This window comes from Leucoraja erinacea, chromosome 20 (genome assembly GCF_028641065.1).
Source record: "Leucoraja erinacea ecotype New England chromosome 20, Leri_hhj_1, whole genome shotgun sequence".
Taxonomy (NCBI): Eukaryota; Metazoa; Chordata; class Chondrichthyes; order Rajiformes; family Rajidae; genus Leucoraja; species Leucoraja erinaceus.
In genome coordinates, this window is record NC_073396.1 from 2,423,544 (window position 1) to 2,450,050 (window position 26,507).

The following is a 26,507-nucleotide window of genomic DNA, read 5'->3' on the forward strand; positions in this document are numbered from 1 at the left end:
CCCCTCCAAGACCCACCTCCCATGAATCCAACTCCAACCCCAGGTCAGAGCCAGTCTTCCCGATGAGCTTGTTGACTCTCTGACGAACTTAAGGTGGTAAAAGTTGGTATTTTGAAAATTGGTGTTAGTTTATATCGGTCAGTTGGCACAAGTGATTTTGGATAAAGGTCCTTGAAGAGTAGGAAAGAGTTAGAAAGTTAGCCGTATCTCAGCGTCCTGACATTAGTCAGACATGATAAACCGATTCACACAGAAGTGTTTAAGAAGGAACTGCAGATGCTGGAAAATCGAAGGTAACATAAAAAAGCTGGATAAACTCAGCGGGTGCAGCAGCATCTATGGAGCGAAGGAAATAGGCAACCTTTCGGGTTTCGGCCCGAAACGTTACCTATTTCCCTTCGGGTTTCAGGCCTGGAGTATTGCGTACAGTTTTGGTCTCCAAATCTGAGGAAGGACATTATTGCCATAGAGGGAGTGCAGAGAAGGTTCACCAGACTGATTCCTGGGATGTCAGGACTGTCTTATGAAGAAAGACTGGATGGACTTGGTTTTTACTGTCTAGAATTTAGGAGATTGAGAGGGGATCTTATAGAAACTTACAAATTCTTAAGGGGTTGGACAGGCTAGATGCAGGAAGATTGCTCCCGATGTTGGGGAAGTCCAGGACAAGGGGTCACAGCTTAAGGATAAGGGGGAAATCCTTTAAAACCGAGATGAGAAGAACTTTTTTCACACAGAGAGTGGTGAATCTCTGGAACTCTCTGCCACAGAGGGTAGTCGAGGCCAGTTCATTGGCTATATTTAAGAGGGAGTTAGATGTGGCCCTTGTGGCCAAGGGGATCAGAGGGTATGGAGAGAAGGCAGGTACGGGATACAGAGTTGGATGATCAGCCATGATCATATTAAATGGCGGTGCAGGCTCGAAGGGCCGAATGGCCTCTACTCCTGCACCTAATTTCTATGTTTCTATGTTTCTATGAAACATTGCCTATTTCCTTCGCTCCATAGATGCTGCCTCAGGTGCAGCAGCATCTATGGAGCGAAGGAAATAGGCAACGTTTCGGGCCAAAATCCAAAAGGGTTTCGGCCCGAAACGTTACCTATTTCCCTTCGGGTTTCAGGCCGAAACGTTGCCTATTTGTTTCGCCCCATAGATGCTGCTGCACCCGCTGAGTTTCTCCAGCTTTTTTTGTGTTACCATTCACACAGAAGTTGTACTCCTGCTTAAATAAGGGCCTGGACACTTGCAACATGTATATCACTAATCATTTTTTTTCCTTTGAACTGACTAAGATCTTTCCTCAACCTTGTTTGAAAGTCTTCTCCAATCAATAACAACCCATATCCTCAGTTGTACAATTAGTTTCAGCAAAGAGTCATGCATCACTATCTGGGAAGTGCAGTTCGATAATATAGATTGCCAAAGTCAGATTCAGCCATGCCCTGCTTTAAAACCAAATTGTAAGCTTACATACACACCCTGGCTATGGCTTATTATTCAATTCGAGTAGCCATCCCCAGGATAACTTGATCCGACAGCACCATCTATAGGTAAGGTGGTGGGAATTATTCTACTAACAGGCACATAGTTCTTTGGTTTTGCGTTACTTAGTATTAGCGCCAGAGACCCAGGTTCGATCCCGACTACGGGCGCTGTCTGTACGGGGTTTGTACGTTCTCCCCGATGAACTGCGTGGGTTTTCTCCGGGTGCTCCGGTTTCCTCCCACACTCCAAAGACGTACAGGTTTGTAGGTCATAGAAACATAGAAACATAGAAATCAGGTGCAGGAGTAGGCCATTCGGCCCTTCGAGCCTGCACCGCCATTCAATATGATCATGGCTGATCATCCAACTCAGTATCCCGTACCTGCCTTCTCTCCATACCCTCTGATCCCCTTAGCCACAAGGGCCACATCTAACTCCCTCTTAAATATAGCCAATGAACTGGCCTCGACTACCCTCTGTGGCAGAGAGTTCCAGAGATTCACCACTCTCTGTGTGAAAAAAGTTATTCTCATCTCGGTTTTAAAGGATTTCCCCCTTATCATTAAGCTGTGACCCCTTGTCCTGGACTTCCCTAACAATTGGTCAATTGGCTTTGGTAAAATTGTAAATTGTCTCTTAGATGAAACGGGAGGCCATTTAAGACTGAGGTGAGAAAAAAACGTTTTCACCCAGAGAGTTGTGAATTTATGGAATTTGCTGCCACAGAGGACAGTGGAGGCCAAGTCACTGGATGGATTTCAGAGAGAGTTAGGTAGAACTCTAGGGGCTAGTGGAATCGAGGGATATGGGGAGAAGGCAGGCACGGGTTATTAGAAACATAGAAACACAGAAAATAATGCAGGAGGAGGCCATTCGGCCCTTCGAGCCAGCACCGCCATTCATTGTGATCATGGCTGATCGTCCCTAATCAATAACCCGTGCCTGCCTTCTCCCCATATCCCTTGACTCCACTAGCCCCTAGAGCTCTATCTAAATCTCTCTTAAATCCATCCAGTGACTTGGCCTCCACTGCCCTCTGTGGCAGGGAATTCCATAAATTCACAACTCTCTGGGTGAAAAAGTTTTTTCTCACCTCAGTCTTAAATGACCTCCCCTTTATTCTAAGACTGTGGCCCCTGGTTCTGGACTCGCCCAACATTGGGAACATTTATCCTGCATCTAGCTTGTCCAGTCCTTTTATAATTTTATATGCGTCTATAAGATTGCCCCTCATCCTTCTAAACTTCAGTGAATGCAAGCCTAGTCTTTTCAATCTTTCCTCATATGACAGTCCCGCCATCCCAGGGATCAATCTGGTGAACCTACGCTGCACTGCCTCAATCACAAGGACGTCCTTCCTCAAATTAGGAGACCAAAACTGTACACAATACTCCAGATGTGGTCTCACCAGAGCCCTATACAACTGCAGAAGAACCTCTTTACTCCAATACTGAATTGATTGGGGACGATCAGCCATGATCACAATGAATGGCGGTGCTGGCTTGAAGGGCCGAATGGCCTCCTATTTTCTATGTTTCTATGTGTAGGTTGGTGTTAATGGTGTTGATCAATCCTCCTGCAAATGGATCTCAACTGGTATACCTCAATGTCCTAAAGTGTGAGAATTTTCGCAAACAATATGAAGCTCTCCGTCTAAAACCTTCTATCTGTGCAGAAGGGTGACAAGCGAAACGGACTAATCACAGCCTAAAGAAGGACCCTGACCTTAAATGTGAGGTTATCCACTTTGGTGGCAAAAACGGGAAAGCAGACTATTATCTAAATGGTGGCCGATTGGGAAAGGGGGAGATGCAGCGAGACCTGGGTGTCATGGTACACCAGTCATTGAAGGTAGGCATGCAGGTGCAGTAGGCAGTAAAGAAAGCGAATGGTATGTTAGCTTCCATTGCAAAAAGATTTGAGTATAGGAGCAGGGAGGTTCTACTGCAGTTGTACAGGGTCTTGGTGAGACCACACCTGGAGTATTGCGTACAGTTTTGGTCTCCAAATCTGAGGAAGGACATTCTTGCCATAGAGGGAGTGCAGAGAAGGTTCACCAGACTGATTCCTGGGATGTCAGGACTGTCTTATGAAGAAAGACTGGATAGACTTGGTTTATATTCTCCAGAATTTAGGAGATTAACAGGGGATCTTATAGAAACTTACAAAATTCTTAAGGGGTTGGACAGGCTAGATGCAGGAAGATTGTTCCTGATGTTGGGGAAATCCAGGACAAGGGGTCACAGCTTAAGGATAAGGGGGAAATCCTTTAAAACCGAGATGAGAAGAACTTTTTTCACACAGAGAGTGGTGAATCTCTGGAACTCTCTGCCACAGAGGGTAGTTGAGGCCACAGTTCATTGGCTATATTTAGTAGGAGTTAGATGTGGCCCTTGTGGCTAAGGGGATCAGGGGGTATGGAGAGAAGGCAGGTACGGGATACTGAGTTGGATGATCAGCCATGATCATATTGAATGGCGGTGCAGGCTCGAAGGGCCGAATGGCCTACTCCTGCACCTAATTTCTATGTTTCTATGTTTCTATGAAACCCGAAGGGAAATATGTAACGTTTCGGGCCGAAACCCGAAAGGGTTTCGGCCCGAAACGTTGCCTATTTCCTTCGCTCCATAGATGCTGCTGCACCTGCTGAGTTCCTCCAGCATTTTTGTGTTACCTTCGATTTTCCAGCATCTGCACTTTCTATCTGGGCCTAAAATATCTAAAACAAAATCAATCTCAGACTTGAGTTATGGTGAAATGGCCAAGCTGGTGGCACAGCGGTAGAGTTGCTGCCTCACAGCACCGGGGACCCGGGTTCGAGCCCGACTACGGATGCTGTCCGTACGGAGTTTGCACGTTCTCCCCGTGACCTGCGTGTTTTTTTCTCCGCGATCTTCGGTTTCCTCCCACGCTCTAAAGACGTACAGGTTTGCAGGCTACTTGGCTTGGTGTAAATGTAAAAATGTCCCTAGTGTGTGTGTGTGTAGGATAGTGCTAGTGTGCGGGGATCGCTGGTCGGCGCGGACTCGGTGGGCCGAAGGGCCTGTTTCCGCGCTGTATCTCTATAAACTAAACAAGTAGTCTACATTTATGCATTGGTGTTGTGACAGGATAACCTGTTATTGATATATTGCCCAGAATAACCTGCAGCCAATCTTTCATATCAATGCTCACAGTAGCAATGTTACAAAATTTTGAGATTTTAAAAATCAAGTCTGCAATTTATCCCATCAGATAAAGCATAACAATAAGTTTAATTTGACACCAAATTCACTTTCATATCTCAAGTATTAAAAAAGTTATGGCCATTTTCATACTCGGAAATTAGCATCTTGTTCCCTATTGATTTTCAATGGACATTACAAAAAAGCTGTGATCTTGGATAGTCAAAAGCCCATTTCTTAAGGAAAGATTAACATTTTTAAATAGCCTAAGTGTCCAAAGATTATTCACAAATAATTCACAATATAACATGATTTTTATATCTAATTTACATTAATTTATAGGCCAAATGGAATGAATTTAGTGTTCAATTGCTGTAAATAAATGCCCATTTAAATCGGCTTTCTAGTGGGTTCATGTGAACGCGCTGGTTTAGAACGTTGACATCGCGCTGGATTAGTGCCCTCAAATGCCGAGAAAAATACTGCGGGATATAAAAAGCCCAAAATGAACTACTCGCTATAGATAACTTTAATTACAGGGTTATATATATGCCCCATTTAATGTAAAAATAAGGTACATACCTTTAATTGTTTGCTTTCTAAAACCCTGGGGCTGCGAGAGGTTGTGGAATGAGACAGTAATTTTAAAACTATTATAACTATATTATCGAGGCCTATAAAACTAATAATACCTTTTGCGACCGGGTCTTGCAGCGATTTTTCGTTAATGATTTACTAGGCTGAACATGTGCGATTAGTACAGCCTAGTAAAAATCGCGTTTTAAACCCGCCCCCTCCAAACAGCGCCAAAATCGCGGGCCTGGCTGTGGGCAGATTCCCAATGACGATTCAGGTAGGTTTTGTAACATACCTACTCACAGTGTACAGATTGAAGTAATATTAGTTCTCCTATCTGTCAAACCTCCAATGGCAATAATAATTCTGCATTTTGCAAAAGTATTAAAGTCATAAATGACAGGAGCAGAAATAGGCCATTCGGCCCATCAAGTCCACTCCTCCATTTAATCACGGCTGATGTATACACAATAGACAATAGGTGCAGGAGTAGGCCATTCGGCCCTTCGAGCCAGCACCGCCATTCAATGTGATCATGCCTGATCATCCCCAACCAGTGCCCCGTTCCTGCCTTCTCCTCATATCCCCTGACTCCGCTATCTTTAAGAGCCCTATCTAGCTCTCTCTTGAAAGCATCCAGAGAACCGGCCTCCACCGCCCTCTGAGGCAGAGAATTCCACAGACTCACCACTCTCTGTGAGAAAAAGTGTTTCCTCGTCTCCGTTCTAAATGGCTTACCCCTTATTCTTAAACTGTGTGTGGCCCCTGGTTCTGGACTCCCCCAACATCAGGAACATGTTTCCTGTCTCTAGCGTGTCCAAACCCTTAATAATCTTATATGTTTCAATAAAATGCCCTCTCATCCTTGTATCTCTCCCTCCTAACTCCATTCTCCTGCCTTCTCACCATAACCCCTGACACCCATACTAATCAAGCATCTAACTATCTCTGACTTAACAATATCCATTCCCTTGGCCTCCACAGCCTACAGTGCCAATTAATTCCCCAGATTCACCACCCTCTGACTAAAGAAATTCCTCCTCATCTCCTTCCTAATTGACGAATGCTTTTGTGTGTAAAGGAACTGCAGATGCTGGTTTACATTGAAGATGGACACAAAATGCTGGAGTAACTCAGCGGGACAGGCAGCATCTCTGGGGAGAAGGAATGGGTGACGTTTTGGGTCGAGACCCTTCTTCAGACCCGAAACGTCACCCATTCCTTCGCTCCAGAGATGCTGCCTGTCCCGCTGAGTTACTCCAGATTTTAGTGTCCATGAATGTCACCCTGGCATCTTGCACCTAGTGTGGCTAGCATGATGTTGTGGAACTTGGATATTCAGACCTTCCGACAGGCTGAATGCAAAATCAGAGATATTTCCATTCCTTCATCCAGCAACTTAAACACCGGGGAGGATGCCATCTCGTTGTGGGCGGCACGGTGGCGCAGTGGTAGAGTTGCTGCCTCACAGCGCCGGAGACCCGGGTTCGATCCCGACCACGGGCGCTGTCTGTACGGAGTTTGCACGTTCTCCCCGTGACCTGCGTGGGTTTCCTCCGAGATCTTCGGTTTCCTCCCACACTCCAAAGACGTGCAGGTTTGTCGGTTAATTGGCTCGGTGTAAATGTAAATTGTCCGCAGTGTGTGGTGTTAGTGTGCGGGGATCGCTGGTCGGCGCGGACTCGGTGAGCCGAAGGGCCTGTTTCCGCGCTGTATCTCTAAACTATACTATATTAAACTAACGTGCCACCTTCATTATTTCTGGGGGTTTACACTAGACAATAAGACCGTTCTAATTACAGTCCATTTGTGTCGGGCATAAATAGCTTAATTCACCACATGTTCAAATTAAACATTTTCACGAAGGCGACTGCTATTTATTTGATACTCTGTGCACAACCAGAATAAATGAAATGGAGCACAGGCTATCTGCTGCCGGTGATTTTACCCGATTACTGTAATAACAGGGACTAAATATTAGCGCAGTGAAGATGCCTGGTGGCTTACTGCCTGAAGAAGTCGTCAAGTAATAATGTGCATACACATGCTGATTAGTACGGGTATCTGGGGTTATGGGGAGAAGGCAGGAACATGGGGCTGAGGGTGGTGGGTGTATGGAACAAGCAGTGGAGGAGGTAGTTGAGGCTGGGATTAACCCAAAGTTTAAGAAACAGTTAGACAGGTACATGGATAGGACAGGATGGGAGGGATATGGGCCAAACGCAGGCATGTGGGACTAGTGTAGATGGGACATTGTTGGCCAGTGTGGGCAAGTTGGGCCAAGGGGCCTGTTTCCATGCAGTGTCACTCTATGAGAGAGAAAGATAGATCAGCCATGATTGAATGGCGGAGTAGACTTGATGGGCCGAATGGCCTAATTCTGCTGCTAGAACATATGAACATTGTAGTGACAATTTCGCCACCTATACATTCGTTAAAGACGATCAAACAGAGGACACTTGCCAATTGAGTTTCTTTATTCTAATTTTTAGTTTCGTAACAAAACACAGAATTCGACAAGCGCGATATAAGGGGTGACAATTTGCATGTCATGATAATAGTGTGAGTTTAGAGATACAGCGCGGAAACACTGAGTCCGTGCCGACCAGCGATCCCCGCACACACACACTACCCCACACGTCTTTGGAATGTGGGAAGAAACCGAAGATCTCGGAGTAAACCCACGCAGGTCACGGGGAGAATGTGCAAACTCCGTACAGACAGCACCCGATGTCAGGATCGAACCCGGGTCTCTGGCGCTGTGAGGCAGCAACTCTACCGCTGCGCCACCGAGCCGCCATCAGGATGCTATGGGCATCGTCACCTATCCATGTTCTCCACAGATGCTGCCTGACCCGCTGAGTTATGGTGCAGCAGCATCTATGGAGCGAAGGAAAAAGGCAACGTTTCGGGGCGAAATCCTTCTGGAAATAGGCAACGTTTCGGGCCGAAACCCGGAAGGGTTTCGGCCCGAAACGTTGCCTATTTCCTTAGTTCCATAGATGCTGCTGCACCCGCTGAGTTACTCCAGCACTCTGTGGAACGTCACCTATCCATGTTCTCCACAGATGCTGCCTAACCCGCTGAGTTACTCCAGCACTCTGTGGAACGTCACCTATCCATGTTCTCCACAGATGCTGCCTGACCCACTGAGTTACTCCAGCACTCTGTGACGTATAAGATTGTTAAGGGCTTGGACACGCTAGAGGCAGGAAACATGTTCCCGGGGGGGAGTCCAGAACCAGGGGCCACACAGTTTAAGAATAAGGAGTAAGCCATTTAGAACAGAGACGAGGAAACACGTTTTCTCACAGAGAGTGGTGAGTCTGTGGAATTCTCTGCCTCAGAGGCCAGTGGAGGCCAGTTCTCTGGATGCTTTCAAGAGAGATCTCGATAGGGCTCTTAAAAATAGTGGAGTCAGGGGGTATGGGGAAAAGGCAGGAGCGGGGTACTGATTGGGGATGATCAGCCATGATCACATTGAATGGCAGTGCTGGCTCGAAGGGCCGAATGGCCTACTCCTGCACTATTGTCTCTTGAATCGTCACCTATCCATGTTCTCCACAGATGCTGCCTGACCCGCTGAGTTACTCCAGCACTCTGTGAAACGTCACCTATCCATGTTCTCCACAGATGCTGCCTGACCCGCTGAGTTATGGTGCAGCAGCATCTATGGAGCGATGGAAATAGGCAACGTTTCGGGCCGAAATCCTTCTGGAAATAGGCAACGTTTCGGGCCGAAACCCAAAAGGGTTTCGGCCCGAAACGTTGCCTATTTCCTTAGCTCCATAAATGCTGCCTGACCCGCTGAGTTACTCCAGCACTCTGTGAAACGTCACCTATCCATGTTCTCCACAGATGCTGCCTGACCCACTGAGTTACTCCAGCACTCTGTGAAACGTCACCTATCCATGTTCTCCATAGATGCTGCCTGACCCGCTGAGTTACTCCAGCACTCTGTGAAACGTCACCTATCCATGTTCTCCACAGATGCAGCCTGACCCGCTGAGTGACTCCAGCACTCTGTGTCTATCTTTGGTGTAAACCAGCATCCACAGCTCTTTGTTTCCACAACTGTAGTTCATTCCCTGCACTGACATTGCTTGGCACCAGCTTCACAGCATGTTTTCAAACAGCTGTTTCACAACCACAACAGGCAAAAGCCCAACGAACCAACAAGATACCAAACAAGCCGAGCAGAAAGCCGATGACCAGTGGGAACGTGTGTTAACTTCATTGAGGCAGCCCATGTGTGGCTGGTTGGCAGCTGTACATACACACAGTCAGCTTACGGGCTTGTGAACCAGGCACACCTCACAAACCTGGTCTCTCAACATTCAAACAAAGCACTCCCGATCCTCACAAACAGATTAGACTTTAGATCCCCGCACACTAACACTATCCTACACACACTCCAAGGACATTTTGACACTTAATAATAATAACAATAATAATAACTTTATTTATAAAGCGCTTTTAGACAACATCAGTTGCCACAAAGTGCTGTACATGGGAAGTCAACAAAAAGTTATTACAAACTACTAAAACCATTAAGACGACAGGACTATAAAAACAGTAAAAATAAAAAGACATTAAAAGCTCTAAAACAGGAACAATGTCTCAGCCAGTGTCGAAAGCCAGTGAATAAAAGTGAGTTTTTAGGGAGGATTTAAAGATGGACAGTGAAGGGGACTGTCTGATCTGCAGCGGCAAGGTGTTCCAGAGTGCCGGGGCAGCAACAGAAAAGGCTCTATCCCCCCTGAGCTTCCGCTTAGACCTTGGTACCTTACTTACACCAAGCCAATTAGCCTGCAAACCTGTACGTCTTTAGAGTGTGGGAGGAAACCGAAGATCGCGGAGAAAAAACAAGCACTTCATCCCACCAAGTCCATCCACACACACTGAAGGGGCCATATGGCCTACTCCTGCACCTCTTGCCTGCTAGCACTAACGTTAGGGACAATTTGACACTTTTTACTGGAGCAAGTCATAAAATAGGTGCAGGAGGAGGCCATTCGGCCCTTCGAGCCAGCACCGCCATTCATTGGGATCATGGCTGATCGTCCCCTATCAATAACCCGTGCCTGCCTTCTCCCCATATCCCTTGACTCCACCAGCCCCTAGAGCTCTATCTAACTCTCTCTTAAATCCATCCAGTGACTTGGCCTCTGTGGCAGGGAATTCCACAAATTCACAACTCTCTGGGTGAAAAAGTTTTTTCTCACCTCAGTCTTAAATGACCTCCCCTTTACTCTAAGACTGTGTGGCCCCTGGTTCTGGACTCGCCCAACATTGGGAACATTTTTCCTGCAAATCAGTCAAATCGGTAGCAACATTGGGAACATTTTTCCTGCAAATCAGTCAAATCGGTAGTAAGGAAGGCAAATTCAATGCAAGAGGGCTGGAATACAAAAACAGAGAGGTAACGCTGAGTCTCTATAAGGCGCTGGTCAGGCCACATTTGGAGTACCGTGAGCAGATTTGGGCCCCGTATCTGAGGAAAGATGTGCTGACTCTGGAGATGGTGCAGAGGAGGTTTACAAGAATGATCCCAGGAATTCTGAGGCTGTGACCTCTGGTCCTAGACTCTGCCACTAGTGGAAACATCCTCTCCACATCCACTCCATCCAAGCCTTCCATCATCCGGTAAGTTTCGATGGCATTATGTCTAACTTATTTCAAATTTGGGTTGTCATCTCTGTCATCTTTGTCATCTCTGTAAAACTGTGCAGGGACGGAGGTTGTCACAAAAAGCTGGTGTAACTCAGCGGGTCAGACAGCATCTCTGCAGAAAAGGAACCCAGTGAGAAGAAGGGTCTCGACCCGAAACGTCACCCATTTCTTTTCTCCAGAGATGCTGCCTGACCTGCTCAGAAGGGGGATTACTTAGCCAGCTCCTCTACTTCCTTTCTCTGCCAGCCCAGAGTAGCGGAATCGAGGACCAGAGGACATAGGTTCAAGGTGAAGGGGAAAAGATTTAATAGGAATCCGAGGGGTAACTTTTTCACACAAAGGGTGGGGTGGGTGTATGGAACGAGCTGCCAGAGGAGGTAGTTGAGGCTGGGACTATCTGCAGAGAGTCGTGTGTTCGGCTGAACGCACTATAGGAACTACACTTGCCCCCCTGCAGGAACTATACATCAGAAGTTGCAACTCCAGAGCCAACAAGATCATGGGAGACCCCTTCCACCCCTGCAACGGACTGTTCCAGCTGCTACGGTCAGGCAAACGCCTCCGTTGCCATGCTGTGACAACGGAGAGGATGAGAAGGAGTTTCTTCCCAGAGGCCATCAAGACTGTAAACTCCTATCTCACCAGGGACTAACTTTACTGAACCATTCTACTGTTGTGTGGTGTCTTTTTTAAATTGCTGTTTTTTCTTTTTTTCTCCCACAAATATGTAATATGTGATTCTGTTCCATTCCATTTGTAGTTGTTTTTTGCACAAATTCACGAGCATTGCCACTTTTCATTTCACTGCACATCTCGTATGTGTATGTGTTGAATAGACTTGACTTGACTTGACTAACCCAATGTTTAATAAACATTTGGAGAGGTGTATGGATAGGACGGGTTTGGAGGGATATGGACCAAGCGCGGGGAGGTGGGACTAGTGCAGCTGGGAGATGTTGGCCGGCATGGGCAGGTTGGGCCGAAGGGCCTGTTTCCACACTGTATTATCTCTAAGTTGTATTACTCCTGCGTTTTGTGTTGATCCACTTTAAACCACCGTCTCCAGTCCCATCCTGCAGGGTTCAAGACCATTATCATCAGAGTTAGTCTCATTAGAAAATCCAGCCCTGTACTTGTTTTCATTTTATGTGACTACTTTTATTTTATGATCTAACGACACCATAAAAACTGTCAAAAGGAGATAAGTAGCATCATTAATCCGGCTGAGTTACAGCGCACTTTGTGCCATTGAGGACGTTAATTGATACAGGCCGGTGATACATTGGATAGTTGATGCTACAAGGCAGCATTCGGCAATGGCATCAACAACAGAACCTGGGCCCCCCCCCACCCCATTCCCCCCTCCCCCCCCCCCCCCCTGCCTTCTCCCCATAACCCCCCACACCCGCACTAATCAACAATCTGTCAATCTCCGTCTTAAATATATCCATTGACCTAATGGCATCACGATGGGTCAGCGGTTGAGATACTGCCTTAAACCCCTGTCCCACTGTACGAGTTCATTCCAAGAGTTCTCCCGAGTTTGCCCTGATTCGAACTCGGAGATTTACAGTAATGGCCACTCGTCGGTACTCGGGGCTCTCGTGGACATTTTTCTACATGTTGAAAAATCTTCACCAGTCTTCCCGTGCTTACCTGCGGTTAGCGTTACGAGCCGCTAAGAGACGTCCCCGAGCTCCAACGTACCCGCTACGTTCATTCTCCATGCTTACCATGAGTTTGATTTTTAATTTTAACTCAGGAGTGCTCTTGGAGTGAACTCGTACAGTGGGACAGGGCCATTACAGCACCAGAGACCAGGGTTCGATCCCGACTACGGTGCTGTCTGTAAGGAGCTTGTACATTCTCCCCGTGACTATTCTCTGAGATCTTTATGTGTGGGGATTGCTGGCCGTGTGGGCTTGTTTCCGCGTTGTATCTCTAAATAAACTAAAGAACATGGATCTGATATTCATGCTCTCAGCATGATTCTTCAGCAGTTTATTTCGTTGAGTCTATTTTTGCCGCCTGTGCAGGATGGTTTACAAAGATCAAGGCACAGAGTGCTGGAGTAACTCAGCGGGTCAGGCAGCAGCTGTGGAGAACATGGAAAGAGGACGTTTCACAGAGTGCTGGAGTAACTCAGCGGGTCAGGCAGCATCTGTGGAGAACATGGATAGGTGACGTTTCACAGAGTGCTGGAGTAACTCAGCGGGTGAGGCAGCATCTATGGAGCTAAGGAAATAGGTAACGTTTCGGGTCGAAACCCTTCCGGGTTTCGGCCCGAAACGTTGCCTATTTCCAGAAGGGTTTCGGCCCGAAACATTGCCTATTTCCTTCGCTCCATAGATGTTGCTGCACCATAACTCAGCGGGTCAGGCAGCATCTGTGGAGAACATGGATAGGTGACGTTTCACAGAGTGCTGGAGTAACTCAGCGGGTCAGGCAGCATCTGTGGAGAACATGGATATGTGACGTTTCACAGAGTGCTGGAGTTACTCAGCGGGTCAGGCAGCATCTGTGGAGAACATGGATGTTCGGAAGTTTCAATTCCGTTTATTGTCACGTGTACCGAGGTACATTGAAAAGCTTTTGTTGTGCGCTAACCAGTCAGCGGATCAGACAATACGCGATTACAATCGACCCATTTACAGTGTACTGATACATGATAAGGGAATAATGTTTAGTGCAAGGCAAAGTCCGATCAAACTCAGTCTGGCCTGTGAATCCCACCGCAAATCGGAAGAGCAGCACCTCATAATTTGTCTGGGTGGTTTACACCCCAGCGGTATGAAAATTGACTTCTCCAATTTCAGGTAGTCCTTGCTTTCTCCCTCTTTCCCCTCCCCTTCCCAGCTCTCCCACAGCCCACTGTCTCCGCCTCTCCCTTTCTTCTTCCTGCCCCTCCCCTTCCCCCCCGACATCAGTCTGAAGAAGGGTCTCGACCCGAAACATCACCTATTCCTTTTCTCCGTAGATGCTGCCTGACCCGCTGAGTTTCTCCAGCATATTTGTCTACCTTCGATTTTCCAGCATCAGCAGTTCCTTCTTAAACAACTCAGTCTGGTTGGTATCCTCACTATTATTGTAAACCATACATCCTCTAGATGGAGCCAGATACAAGGTTATATCAGAATTAGGAAGATTTGTGCTTGGGATTGTTGGCCTTTCAAGTGAAGGCCGTAACGTTGGGTAGAGTTGCAGAATGTTGATAAATAGGTTGCTATCGCCACTCCTCAAAATAAATGCTCGTCTGCAAACCACAATCCATCTTTTAGTTTAGTTTAAGGTAGACAACAATGCTGGAGAAACTCAGTGGGTGAGGCAACATCTATGGAGAGAAGGAATAGGTGACGTTTCGGGTCAAGACCTGAAACGTCACCTATTCATTCGCTCCATAGATGCGTGTGTGTGCGCGTGTGTGTGCGCGTGTGTGTGTGTGCGTATGTGTGCATGCGCGCCCTGGCTCTGGACTCCCCCAACATCGGGAACTTGTTTCCTGCCTCTAGCGTGTCCAAACCCTTAATAATCTTATATGTTCCAATAAGGTGTCCTCTCATCCTTCTAAACTCCAGAGTATACAAGCCCAGCTGCTCCATTCTCTCAGCATATGACAGTCCCGCCATCCCGGGAATTAACCTTGTAAACCTACGCTGCACTCCCTCAATAGCAAGAATGTCCATCCTCAAAGTAGGGGACCAAAACTGCACACAATACTCCAGGTGTGGTCTCACCTTGTAGTGCAGGACGTTGAAGGGTGGTGTTATAGAAGACTTTTATCATGATTTTAAAAATGGGTCATTTATTGAATGCTTTGGCACCTCATTGTTTCATCTTCAGTGTATTTCCTGACAGTCTGACGGAACTCACTGATTCACATAGGAAACAAACATATCAACGTTACACGCCACAATTCATTATCACTTGCTATTCTTACAACCAGCAAAGATTGAGGTGTTGCAGACTATTGTGACAGTGTCTGCAACTCATCTGCTTGAAGCTGAAGAACCAGCAGAATTACACTGTTGTTGAGACTTCTGTGTTCCGTGGAGACACGAGGAACTGCAGATGCTGGGATCTTAGAAGATTGAGGGGGGGATCTTATAGAAACTTACAAAATTCTTAAGGGGTTGGACAGGCTAGATGCAGGAAGATTGTTCCCGATGTTGGGGAAGTCCAGAACAAGGGGTCACAGTTTAAGGATAAAGGGGAAATCTTTTAGGACCGAGATGAGGAAAACATTTTTCACACAGAGAGTGGTGAATCTCTGGAACTCTCTGCCACAGAGGGTAGTTGAGGCCAGTTCATTGGCTATATTTAAGAGGGAGTTAGATGTGGCCCTTGTGGCTAAGGGGATCAGGGGGTATGGAGAGAAGGCAGGGATGGGATACTGAGTTGGATGATCAGCCATGATCATATTGAATGGCGGTGCAGGCTCGAAGGGCCGAATGGCCTACTCCTGCACCTAATTTCTATGTTTCTATGTTTCTAGATGCTGCCTGACGCAGGAATCCCTCCATTATCGGAAAGAAACACACAACATATTAAAGATTCAAAAGAGTTATCGTTTCTCAGGAAGCTGACAAACCTTTCCCTTCCTCCCGTTCCAACTAATCATATTCTTAAGAGAGACACAAAAAGCTGGAGTAACTCAGCGGGATAGGCAGCATCTCTGGTGACGTTTCGGGTCACCAGAGACCTTCTTCATAAGGTCATAAGGTCAAGTGATAGGAGTAGAATTAGGCCATTCGGCCCTTCAAGTCTACTCCGCCATTCAATCATGGCTGATCTATCTCCCCCTCCTAACCCCATTCTCCTGCCTTCTCCCCATAACCCCTGACACCCGTACTAATCAAAAACCTATCTATCTATCTCTATGCATTAAAAATATCCTCTGCCTTTACCTCTAAGGCCTTCTGTGGCAAAGATTTACCACATTCTGACTAAATAAGTTTCACCTCATCTCCTCCCTAAAAGAACGTCCTTTAATTCTGAGGCTGTGACCTCTTGTCCTGGACTCTCCCAATAGTGGAAACATCCTCCCCACATCCACTCTATCCAAGCCTTTCACTCTATGGTAAGTTTCAATGAGATCCCCCCCTCATTCTTCTAAACTCCAGCGAGTACAGACCCAGTGCCGACAAATGCTCATCATAGGTTAACCCACTCATTCCTGGGATCATTCTCGTAAACCTCCTCTGGACCCTCTCCAGAGCCGGCACACCCTTCCTCAGATATGGGGCCCAAAATTGCTCACAATACTCCACATGTGGCCTGGCCAACGCCTCATACAGCCTCTGAAGCTAACAAAGCTATCCGGGAGGTAGACAAAAGTGCTGGAGAAACTCAGCGGGTGCAGCATCATCTATGGACGTTGCCTATTTCCTATTGCCCATTTTCTTCGCTCCATAGATGCTGCTGCACCCGCTGAGTTTCTCCAGCACTTTTGCCTACCTTCTGATTTTCCAGCATCTGCAGTTCCTTCTTAAAAGCTATCCATGAGTCCTGTTCAAAATAATCATATTCTTAAGATAGACACAAAATGCTGGAGTGACTCAGCGGGAACAGGCAGCATCTCTGGAGAGAAGGAATGGGTGAGGTTTTGGGTCGAGACCCTTCTTCAGACCCAGCGCTTTGTGTCTGTCTTCAGTGTAAACCAGCATCTGCAGTTCCTTCCTACACTAATCATAGATAGATAGATCCTTTAATAATCCTTTACAGGAAATGACAGTGCCACAACAGCTTCAAGGCAGACATAACACCACACATTTCCTCCGATAGCTTCCATACTTAATAAGTTAAAATACATTGAATGAATACTAAAAAAAATTCAAAATTATTTTTGTGCATTATAAAACCTTATAGCAGCTGGTATACAAGACTTCCTATATCTCTCCGTTTTGCACATTGGTGCAATCAGTCTCTGACTGAAGATGCTGCTCTTGATCACCTTCAGGGCGTGGAGTGGGTGAGTGGGGTTGGTCATTATTGAACCCAGTTTGTTCAGAGTTCTGGCCTCTGCCACCTGCTGGGACCGTTAGTTGCTCAGCCCCGACCACTGAGGTCAGCTTGTCCAGTTTGTTTTTGTCCGCTATGCGGGCCACCTTCTCCCCAACAGGCCACAGCAAAAAACAGAGCACTGGCCACCACTGAATGGTAGACACTGCACAGTAGGGGTTGGCAGATGTTGAATGACCTTAGCCTCCTTAAGAAATACAGTCGACTTTGTCCCTTCCTGTACACCACCTCCATATGACTCTTCCAGTCCAGCTCACTGTCAAGCTGCACACCAAGGTACCTGTGGCTGGTGACCACCTCCACCTCAGTGCCCCTGATACAATAATCATATTGTGAACTTGAATCAAGGATTGCATAATATTTGCCTATTTACCCGTCCGTGGCAGTGTCTATAATGAGGTTGGCCGGGTTTAGCAAAGAGGCACGGAGGTACCACGCAGCCACAGACAATAGGTGCAGGAGTAGAGGCCATTCGGCCCTTCGAGCCAGCACCGCCATTCAATGTGATCATGGCTGATCGTCCCCAATCAGTACCCCGTTCCTGCCTTCTCCCCATATCCCCCGACTCCACTATCTTTATCTAGCTCTCTCTTGAAAGTATCCAGAGAACCTGCCTCCACCGCCCTCTGAGGCAGAGAATTCCACAGACTCACAACTCTCCGTGAGAAAAAAGTGCTTCCACGTCTCCGTTCTAAATGGCTTACTCATTATTCTGAAACTGTGCATGGCCCCTGGTTCTGGACTACCCCCAACATCGGGAACATGCATCAACAGCTGCTGCTGGATAACTCAGTCCTGTTACAACATGTCAGAGCAGCAAGCCTGACAACTCAACCACTGAGAACCAGTATTATTGGGATGTGAATTATTCAAAGGACCGCTGTTCGGATTTCCATGCAGCATGGCGCGTGGCTCCATGTATCCCACACCCACGGCTCTGCTGGCAATTACCGAGCGGCGTTTGGCTCGATGCGATGATTCTATGCTTTCACCGTCACCTGCGGGAACCCCCCACTTACTCCTCAGCCTCGTAGCAATGATACCAGAAGCAAATCTTGGCTGTGCCATGCTGTGCATCACGCTGTAGCAAGCTGTGTTACTCTGTCTCTAACAGAACGCTTCAATAAAATTCAATTAAAAAACATTTTTTTTTCTCGTACCAGATTCAATTGCGAGTCGTGCTTCTATCCAGTCACTTTTCCACAAGTTCATAACGGGCCCTGTCCCACTTACGCGACTTTTACAGCGACTGCCGGCACCCGTCATTGGTCGTTGCAGGTCGCCGAAAATTTCCAGCATGTTGAAGATCCAGCGGTGACACAAGAGGGCATCATCGCATCCAACTTGTAATCACACTCTCCCTAGCCAACAATGGCCCATTGTGGGCTCCACCCTTCCTGAGGTCATCTGTCGCTGGCCTTGATCTGTCCTGGCCTTTTCTCGTGTCCAGTTTATTCTCCCCCACCCCCACCCACCCACTCCCACCCAACCCAACCCAACCCCACCCCACCTCTACTTTCAGTCTGAAGAAGGTGTTCAGACCCGAGGCATCACCAATTCTTTTCTCTCCAGTGTTGGGGAGTCTCTCCAGCCTATCTCACCAGGGACTAACTCTACTGAACGTTTTTCCTTCCATTATTTATTATGTAAAAGAATATGTGTGTTATGATTGTGTTTATAGTTTGTTTGGTTGTTTGTTTGTTTGTCTTTTGCACAAAAGTCCGCGAGCATTGCCTATTTCATTTCACTGCACATCTCGTATGTGTATGTGACAAATAAACTTGACTTGACTTGACTTGGCGCTGCCTGTCCCGCTGAGTTACTCCAGCAGTTGGTGTCTGTCTTCTGTGTAAACCAGCATCTGCCATTCCTTCTTGCACGGAGGTAGCCGAGATCTCAGGATTGGTGCATCAGTCCTGCCCGTGAGGCAGGTGCAAATACAGTGTGTGGTAGAAACATAGAAAATAGGTGCAGGAGTAGAGGCCATTCGGCCCTTCGAGCCTGCACCGCCACTCAATATGATCATCCAACTCAGTATCCTGTACCTGCCTTCTCTCCATACCCTCTGATCCTTTTAGCCACAAGGGCCACATCTAACTCCCTCTTAAATATAGCCAATGAACTGTGGCCTCAACTACCTTCTGTGGCAGAGAATTCCACAGATTCACCACTCTCTGTGTGAAAAATGTTTTTCTCATCTCGGTCTTAAAAGATTTCCCCCTTATCCTTAAGCTGTGACCCCTTGTCCTGGACTTCCCCAACATCGGGAACAATCTTCCTGCATCTAGCCTGTCCAACCCCTTAAGAATTTTGTAAGTTCTTAAGAGTGGTGTAGCACTCTGCTGTACACATGCGGGCTCCTGCCACAAGCACAGCTCAAAATAGACTCCAGGTTTTATTATCGAGGAGTAGGCATCTTCAGCGCAAGATGATCAAGAAATAGAAAGCTGAGAATACGTCTCGATTCCCGCTGCACGACGTGATTGATCGTTGAGACACTTTGCGTTCGTCTGGAATGTGCTATATATACACGGAGTAAACGATGAAGGCAACATACCAGGATCACCAGCTCGCTCACGGCAAAGTCTGGATCAGTCTGAATGTGGTCGTTCAAATCTCAGTCCCATTTGGTGCATGCGACAATATATGTAACTTGAACTTGAATCAGCCACAAACATGTGGACAGCGTTTGTCCAGGATCCCTTTTAAAACAGGGAGGAAACTCCCTGAAACTGAAAATAAGGAAGGGGATCTATATTTCAGTCCCTGCCCGAGCAATCAGGGTGGCACGGTGGTGCAGCGGGTAGAGTTGCTGTCTCACAGCGCCAGGGACCCGGGTTCGATCCCGACTACGGGCGCTGTCTGTACGGAGTTTGTACGGTCTCCCCGTGAATCACGTGGGTTTTCTCCGGGTGCTCCGGTTTCCTCCCACGCTCCAAAGACGTGCGGGCTTGTTGGTTAATTGGCTTCGGTAAAATTGTAAATTGCCCCCTAGTGTGTAGGATAGTTCTACACACGGGGTGATCGCCGGTCGGCATGGATCCGGTGGGCTGAAGGGCCTGATTCCGTGTTGTATCTCTACACTAAAGTAAACCCTTCCAGCTTTCTCCCCCCCTCCCTACAGAAGAGTCCCAGCTCTAAACGTCACCTATCCATGTTCTCCACAGATGCTGCCTGACCCGCTGAGTTATGGTGCAGCAGCATCTATGGAGCGAAGGAAATAGGCAATGTTTCAGGCCGAAACCTTTCTGGAAATAGGCAACGTTTCGGGCCGAAACCCGGAAGGGTTTCGGCCCGAAACGTTGCCTATTTCCTTAGCTCCATAGATGCTGCTGCACCCGCTGAGTTACTCCAGCACTCTGTGAAACGTCACCTATCCATGTTCTCCACAGATGCTGCCTGACCCGCTGAGTTACCCCAGCACTCTGTGTCATTTCCTGGTAGATAATAGGCTGACACAGGTGAGGGTTTGAATCCAATGCTGTGAATGGGAATACTTTTGAAAACCGGGAGGAAAGTTTGTTTTAACCAATCTGTACATCAGCAGAACCTTTAGTTGAGTTTAGCATTACAGTGCAGAAACAGGCCCTTCGGCCCACCGATCACCCCTTACACTAATACTATCCTACACTCTATGGGCAATTTACAATTTTTACCGAAGCCAAATCACCTACAAACCTGCACGACTTTGGAGTGTGGGAGGAAACCGGAGCACCCGGAGAAAAACCCACGCAGTCCACGGGGAGAACGTACAAACGTCGTACAGACAGCGTCTGTAGTCGGGATCGAACCCGGGTCTCTGGCGTGGTGAGGCAGCGACTCTATCCACTGAGCCATCGTGCCGCCCACAACTTTGATCATCAAACCGCGAATAAGTAAGATCGTCGGGTAGACACCTACAACAGGATTACACCGATGTGCCTTCAGTGAAAACGTGCATTTGCCACTTCAATTAAAAGAAAACTACATATAATTTCGCACGGGTTTAAAACTGTTAACTAACACTGTACACAAACCAAGCCTGTTGGGATTTCATTGAATGTTAATGAGCAGCGAGGATACGGGCAGAGGGATTCATACACCTCGCTCATTTCTACAATGAATAATCATTTTGATTATACCTTGCAGTTTAAGGGTGATTTTAAGCACAGCTTGAAACAGACCAAGAATATCACTGCCCAATCTGGCTGTGTTGCTCTCCCAATCTCACAGCTGTATGCCCCGACTATCACACATGAATGTTATGGGAAAGAACCAAATGGATGGGGAACTGGGAATGACGTAATTTATGGAATTCCCTGCCACAGAGGGCAGTGGAGGCCAAGTCACTGGATGGATTTAAGAGAGAGTTAGATAGAGCTCTAGGGGCTAGTGGAGTCAAGGGATATGGGGAGAAGGCAGGCACGGGTTATTGATAGGGGACGATCAGCCATGATCACATTGAATGGCGGTGCTGGCTCGAAGGGCCGAATGGCCTCCTCCTGCGCCTATTTTCTATGTTTCTATGTAACGACACAAGGCAGAAGGGAAGAAAGTCATAGAGTGACACAGGGTGGAAACAGGCCCTTCGGCCCAACTTGCCCATCATGTCCCAGCTACACTAGTCCCAGCTGCCCACATTTGGTCCATATCCCCCCAAACCTGTCCTATCCATGTACCCGTCTAACTGCTTCTTAAACGTTGGGATAGTCCCAGCCTCAACTACCTCCTCTGGCAGCTCGTTCCACATACACCCACCACCCTCTAATTACAGGGTGGTTGGTGTATGGAACAGTTTGGCCAATTCCTCTCTCTTCATACCTCGCTCTTCAACCTGTGAATCACAGACACATTGCTGCTCAATATTCTGCCAACTTTCCTGAATCAATACTTTAAAGCCACGTATGACACAGTCCACAATCTAATCCTCAAACACACACTTGTGATGGACCGATATCTGGATTTGTCTCCTTCTGGGATTGGTGACGATTTCATTCAATAGAAAGAACCGCAATCTGCCACCTGGTTTTCTGGTCTGAAATGCAGGTTAGCGTTACAGTGTCGTGCTCATTCTGGTCAGTTCATGATGAGAGCAGTCACGAGATGGTATATTTCTCATATGCCCCAAACAGAATATATACGCACACACGCACGCAGACACACGCACAACTCCCCCTCGACCTTACCGCCATGGGTGGCCCTACCAGGAGCATCGCTCCAGACGTCATCGCTCTCAGGATCTCAGGTCCACACGAGCTTCTCCACCACAACAAGGTGACAGTCCACAGAGCTACTATATACACACTGTAAATCTATCTCTCCGTCCAATATATCTCTCTCTCTCTCGCTTTCTCTCTGTTTTAGATATCTATCTATCTGTCTATCTATCTGTCTATCTGTCTATCTGTCTATCTGTCTATCTATCTATCTGTGTGTGTAGTCATATACACACGCGCACACACACACACACACACACACACAAATATACACACACTTACAATATACACATATATATCCAGAGTGAGAGAGAAATTTGTAATGTACATTGAGTTTTTCTATATTTATATATGCATAGTATATTTATACTCTCTAGAATTTAGAAGATTGAGGGGGAATCTTATAGAAACTTACAAAATTCTTAAGGGGTTGGACAGGCTAGATGCAGGAAGATTATTCCCGATGTTGGGGAAGTCCAGGACAAGGGATCACAGTTTAAGGATAAGGGGGAAATCTTTTAGGACCGAGATGAGAAAAACATTTTTCACACAGAGAGTGGTGAATCTCTGGAACTCTCTGCCACAGAGGGTAGTTGAGGCCACAGTTCATTGGCTATATTTAAGAGGGAGTTAGATGTGGCCCTTGTGGCTAAAGGGATCAGGGGGTATGGAGAGAAGGCAGGTACCGGATACCGAGTTGGATGATCAGCCATGATCATATTGAATGGCGGTGCAGGCTCGAAGGGCCGAATGGCCTACTCCTGCACCTAATTTCTATGTTTCTATACAAACTGAAAACCTATGTATACACTGGAAATCATTATATGTGCGTGTGGGTTGTGTGTAGAGGTTTTCCAGTTTCTATACATATATATTTATATAAACTGGAAAATCTCTCTACACACACACACTGGGATATACAACATCGATCTGTTATTCACACTCAACAAACAGCATACAAAGATGAACAGGTCCCAATTTTGGCTCAAGTGTCGTCAACAAAACTCTTGTTGAGAAGCAGCGTTCAACACACAAGACACAACGCCACACTTTAGCCTGTATCACAGGCGATGGAGTTGTGTCCCAGCTGTGAGATATTCCCAGCCTCTGTGGGTCCAGCACCCAACGTTGGTCAACTCTGTTTCCCAGCCTCTTCCTTGGATCCCGGCACAGTTTTGAAGAGAGGGATGAGATGGCACCGTTTACCTGAGAGAACGTTCACACCTGGAGTTGCAAGTTTTTTTGGAAAATAAATCTGCAATATGCAACCTCACGGGGCGGATGTTGACGAGGAGCACCTCCTTTGGTGAAGGCCGGGCAGAAGAAATAAAGAAATGATTCCCTTTCCTTGAATGAACCCGAGGTTGACTTTCCACACTTCCCAATACGTTATTGACATCATTCCCAACACAATAACCAACCTGTCCCTCCACGACCTAACTCACGACCTCTGCCGAGTTTGCCCTCGACTCATACTCGCTGCATGGTCGTCACGAGGTTGTGATGCCAGTCGTAGGTACTCGTGGCATCAGGTAGGTCGGGGCGTTTATTTTAGCCTGATGTAAAATGTCCACCAGTAAAATAGGTTGTGAATTAGGTCCTGTAAGTGGGACAGGCCCTTAAACCTATCCCGTGGTTTCGAAAAACCACGCAACTTACGGCAACACCACAACAACTCGGATCATCGATGTTGACTGATAATATATCAGCATAAAACTAGAGGCGTATACTTCCACTAAAGCACACTGTGCTACAGTTAAAGTCATCTTCACAGCAGACAGAAAGCAAAGACAATGTCTCAGGATGCAGGAACGTTTGCAGGGTAATTAGCTGAAACCATTCACTTTGTTTTACAACAATGCCCACTTCAAAACTGCTGTGTTAATGGAATGAGTTCATTGCCGTTGCTGTCTTGTAAATAATGTACGACTTCTAAGCCACAGGCAAGACTCAATATCCAGTGAATTTCATTAACTCAATCCTCCAGATATATCTAGGGGCCTTTTTTCCCCCCATTGTTGCTTGGAACAGGTGCAATAGACCAGTGGTTCTCAACCTTTTTTCAGTGATGTACCCCCTGTGAAATATTTTGTTCAGCCAAGTACCCCCTAACCAGCGCAAAGCATTTTTGGTTGAAAAAAAAAGACTTAAAACAGAGCACTGTGCCATCAGTGTCTGATTTATTAAACTTTGGAACTGATAAACACATACAAAATTCAAACATTTGAAAAAAAAAACTATTTCGAACATTTTAAATGTTAATAATCCATGACTAAATTTATTGCAAATATTTCTCATCACTAAAATGTAGTGATTCAAACTAATGTAGTGAAAACAGTGACCATATAACCATTTAAAACGATAAAATGAACCATTTAAAACTCCATAAATGTGCAAAACACTGCTCGTTTGCAGCGGTCTCTCTTGAACTATTTGGAAATGAAAAGCTATAACTAAAAAAAAAAGAAAGAAATAATTAACGTTTTGAACAGCAGCTTCAACCACGTTGGGCGAGACTCTGGGTTTTTAGGATAATGAAATTGAATAGCCTACTTAATATAAAATTAATATTATATTTTCCTGAAATATTTATTAAAGAATTATTTTTAAAGGATTTTTGCATGGATGCTACTTTTTAAATATATGTAGGCCTATATTTTAAAATCTCACGTACCCCCTGGAGTGCCTTCACGCACCCCCAGGGGTACGGGTACCCCCATTTGAGAACCACTGCAATAGACAATTTAAAAAAACAGGCAAAAACAGTCTATGGTACGTATCGAACTGGCAAAGGAGATGCCACTCATTCTTCCAGTTCGACCTGGTTTGCTTCTCGTGGTTAAATGGGACGGCCAGGCTTGCAACCGCAGCAGGCAGGACGGACTGGTCAAACAAGCCGAAAGCAAAAGCTAAAATATTCTACTCACTGTGGCGTTATTGTCCACACAGCTGCCGCAATCAGCCTTCGGGTCCTGGAATCAATAACAAAATTGATTAGCAAACTTAAAAAAAAGTTATGGTGATGTTCGGATTGTTATTCCTAACCAATTGCAACATCCAAGGTGGTTCAGTTAAGCAAATGCCTAGAGAATGATCACTTGTCTTGAGAGGAAGACAAACATGCTGGAGAAACTCAGCGGGTGAGGCAGCATCTATGGAGCGAAGGAATAGGTGAGGTTTCGGGCCGAGACCCGGAAGGGTCTCGACCCGAAACGTCACCTATTCCTTCGCTCCATAGATGCTGCCTCACCTGCTGAGTTTCCAGAAGGGTCTCGACTCGAAACGTCACCTATTCCTTCGCTCCATAGATGCTGCCTCACCCGCTGAGTTTCCAGAAGGGTCTCGACCCGAAACATCACCTATTCCTTCGCTCCATAGATGCTGCCTCACCCGCTGAGTTTCCAGAAGGGTCTCCGAATTTGAGGATGGACATTCTTGCTATTGAGGGAGTGCAGCGTAGGTTTACAAGGTTAATTCTCGGGATGGCGGGACTGTCATATGCTGAGAGAATGCAGCGGCTGGGCTTGTACACTCGCTGGATTTTAGAAGGATGATAGGGGATGTTATTGAAACATATAAGATTGTTCAGGGCTTGGACACGCTAGAGGCAGGAAACATGTTCCCGATGTTGGGGGAGTCCAGAACCAGGGGCCACAGCTTAGGAATAAGGGGTAAGCCATTTGGGACTGAGATGAAGAAAAACTTTTTCACCCAGAGTTGTGAATCTGTGGAATTCTCTGCCTCAAAGGCCGGTGGAGGCCGGTTCACTGGATGCTTTCAAGAAAGTAGATTTAGCTTTGGGCTAAGGGAATCAAGGGATATGGAGAGAAGGCAGTACTGATTTTGGATGATCAGCCATGATCATATTGAATAGCGGTGCTGGCTTGAAGGGCCGAATGGCCTACTCCTGCACCTATTGTCTATGTTTTAAATCAGTCTGAAGAAGGGCCTCGACTCGAAACAGCACTCTGTGAAACGTCACCCATCCATGTTCTCCAGAGATGCTGCCTGGCCTGCTGAGTTACTCCAGCACTTTTCTTTTAAGACAGTGGGGAAGAGTAGAAGGAGCTGAGGAAAGGTAGGAATAAGGTGAAGAGGGAGAGCAAGAGCGGTGAGGATGAATACAGGACCTGCAGGGGATGGACAAGAGTGGAATGACTGATGACAGGCAACATGGAAGGCAAGTGTGTGCATGTGTGCATGTCCATGTGTGTGTGCGTGTGTCTGTGTCTAACTGCGTGTGTGCACGTGTGCATGCATCTGCCTGTGTGTGCCTGTGTGTGTGCGTGTTTCTTTGTGTCTGTGCGTGTGCATGCATGTGTGTATGTGCGTGTGATTGTGTGTGGATGCATCTGTGTGTCCCTGTGTGTGCGTGTGAGAGTGTGCGTGTGTGTG

General features: G+C 46.7%; 1 protein-coding gene across 2 annotated transcripts in view; it reads right to left on the minus strand.

Moving 5' to 3' along the window:
- Positions 1 to 26,507, minus strand: part of rbfox1 (RNA binding fox-1 homolog 1) — an 899,382-nt gene that overhangs the window by 781,065 nt on the left and 91,810 nt on the right. For both annotated transcript variants that reach the window (XM_055651004.1, XM_055651005.1), the window contains exon 2: positions 25,040 to 25,084. The gene's annotated coding sequence lies outside the window, so the exon portion shown is untranslated. The remainder of the gene's footprint in view (positions 1 to 25,039; positions 25,085 to 26,507) is intronic.